The 3,007-nt window shown below is 34.1% G+C and overlaps 1 long non-coding RNA gene across 1 annotated transcript; it reads right to left on the bottom strand.

The window, feature by feature from the left end:
- Window positions 1–477: 477 nt before the first annotated feature.
- LOC108524870 (uncharacterized) lies at window positions 478–1,385 on the bottom strand. Its single transcript, XR_001884151.1, has 3 exons — window positions 1,358–1,385; window positions 682–778; window positions 478–584 (listed from the first exon to the last, which is right to left on the bottom strand). It is a non-coding gene; the product is annotated as an uncharacterized LOC108524870 (long non-coding RNA).
- Between the last annotated feature and the right edge of the window lie 1,622 nt (window positions 1,386–3,007).

The raw sequence follows: 3,007 nt of genomic DNA, 5'->3' as shown, positions 1-3,007 counted from the left end.
ACCTCATGTGGGGTTGTCTCTCAGCTTTCCAAGAACTTAACAGACCAAAAGAGTGACTTATTCAAATGTCATTCTAGACATGACTATATTTTCCCTATTTTTCCTCTCATTTTAAACGAAGAAAAAAACCTCAACACAGAGCTTCTGCACTTATCCTATTCTCTAAACAAACCACTAAGCATGAAATCCAGTTTATTATTCTGCCAAGAATGTGCATATATATTAATCCAGGCAGTTAGGATTTATCAAAATGCATCAATTATGATGAAAACTGGAAGGGTACTGTTTTCTCAGGAAAATGTTACAACAAGAGCAATGACTTAACAACGTTATTGTATAATAACTATAACTCAGAGTTAATGATTAAATAAACCATCTTTTTCCACCCCCCCCCCAAAACTAAGAACGATGTTAAATAAAACCAGGCCAGATACAAAAATAGATAAACATATTTAATATGTTTTATTTCTTACCTTTTCCATATACTGTGAGCAGTTTGATTCTTGCAATAAATTTGAAGCTTCTTGTTTATAATACTCTCCTGTTTCAGTCAGAAAGGGAGACTCAAAGATTTCCTGATAAAACTGGATAAATCAATTACATCATATTAGAAGAAATTAGAGCAAGCAGTTTAAAAAATTAACAGTCTGATTATTTATATTTTTAAAGGAGGCTGTTTACCTTTAAGGGGAATTTTTTCTTATACTGTTCAACATGAACAAAGGAGTTAATAACCCCATGGATTACTTTCTGGTTTGGGTCTTCTCCACCACGATCACTAAAACAAGGCATAACACAAAATATTCTTGAGAATATAAATTATCTATGGAAATATACCAAAGTATGCCAAAATATGGCTTATTCCATTGGTCTAATCAAAGTGTAAAGAACTATAAAAAGGTACATGCATGAATCTTAACGATTTTTTTCATATTACAGCTGAGTTAATATTCATGATAGTTAACGTATACATTAGATGTCATTTCGAGAAATAAAAGGAAAACTGATTGTAAAGTTCAAGATACTATGCCAGTACTAAGATGACACTTCTTTAATTTTAACAAAGTAGATACGAGCCCATCAATTCAAAACTTTAATACTGGTGGTTAAGAATGCTTGAATTTCACTCACTACAAACTACAATGTCTTAATCGTATTAAGACATGTAGATGAATGTTAGATTTTCTAATTAAAGGAATATGAAATAGAGCCAGGCACCGTGGCTCATGCCTGTAATCACAACACTTTGGGAGGCCAAGGTGGGAGGATCCCTTGAGTCCTGAGTTTGTGAGCAGTCTGGGCAACACAGCGAGACCTCATTCAGAAAAAAAAATTAGCCATGCACGGTGGCACGCACCTGTGGTCCCAGCTACTCTGGAGGCTGAGGTGGGAGGATCCCTTGAGTCCTGAGTTTGAGACTAGCCTGGGCAACACAGGAGACCCCATACAAAAAAACAAACAAACAAACAAAAAACAACTTAGCCTTGCATGGTGGTACATGCCTGTGGTCCCAGCTACTCTGGAGGCTGAGGTAGGAGGATCCTTTGAGCCCAGGAGGAGTTGAGGCTACAGTGAGCCATGATTGCACCACCGCACTTCAGCCTGGGTGACAGAGCAAGACTCCGTCTCAAAAGAAAAAAAAAAAAAAATTAAGGGGAGAGTTTAAAAAATTACTCTGTATCTCTACAGAATATTAAGCTTTCACAAAAAACAAACTTATGTAAAAAGATATTAATAACAAAAAAGGGAAGAAATATAGGTTGTAGAACTTTATGTGTGCCATTATATTGCAGTTTGAAAAGTAAAATGAAAACTGCCGCGTGTGTGTATGTAAATATTTGTAAATACACTGGTAAAGTTCAGAAAAGATGCAGACTAAATCGTTTACAGTGATTTCCTCCGGGAAGAGAAGCGTGCTTGACAGTTCCGGTGATAAGGGAAAATTTTAAGTAAATCATTCACTTATTATGCTACTAACTAAAAGCAACTACTGTTAGTATTTTGGTATTTCTCATTGATCCTTTTCTCTACATCATCTTTTCCCTACAATTGTATTTGTATTCAACATGCACCTATAATTTTGTGTGCAAATTTTTTCATAAACCATGTCCCCTTTGTTAAAGTTTCTATGAACAATTTTCTGCTATTAATTTATCCATTTGCCTACTTTTATAACAAAATCATATATATAATATATTCTTCTTTCATGCTTTTTATTGCTGAATGTTGGATGCTGAAATTTTACACTGTTTAGCCACTAGGCACCCTATTAACAATGATTGCAAAGAATACTTTTAAACATTAAACAATTTTATCATATTTATTATTTTCCAAGTATGGATCACTAGGCTTAGGACTTGGGATTACTTGGTCAAAATTTATTAAGTATTTTAAATTGTAATGAAAGAAAGACACTGATCAATTTCTTTCAGAAAGGATTACACTAACTTAAATGTCTACTAATGCTGCCTCTTAGCCTCTTAGCCATTTATTTCCTTCATTAATACAAATGACAAGTTAACACTAATTTCCTATTTGGCATCTGCTTCCCTTACATGAACTTACAAGCTTTTGTGTGCAGGGACCTTCTGTCTGTTCACCATTGTATCCCCAATGCCTGGCTACTCAATAAAGATGTATTAAATGAATAAACAAGCTTGTACAATAATGTTTCTTTCACAATCAGCATAATTTTCCATATTTTAATTTGCACTGTACCTCAAGAACTTGAATGAACTGACCAAACTGCCCCATTTTTGTTTTACTCTGAGTTTAATTACTTTTACAGTAAAGTTACAATAAATTTGTTAAATTCATAAATTTGTGTTTCCTCTCCTCTAGCCTGTCTTTTAAGTACATGTCCCCTGTACTTTTAACTACAGGGCCGTCAACACTTTATACTTGTTTTTGAGTTTTTTCACAATGCAGAACCATTAACCCTATCATTCATCCATTATAAATTTAATTAACAAAAGAGTAATTGTCACATCTTTTCATCCCTCTGAGG

Source organism: Rhinopithecus bieti, unplaced genomic scaffold (genome assembly GCF_001698545.2).
Source record: "Rhinopithecus bieti isolate Rb0 unplaced genomic scaffold, ASM169854v2 repeat_25819, whole genome shotgun sequence".
NCBI lineage: Eukaryota > Metazoa > Chordata > Mammalia > Primates > Cercopithecidae > Rhinopithecus > Rhinopithecus bieti.
This window is presented reverse-complemented; position numbering and strand designations above follow the sequence as displayed.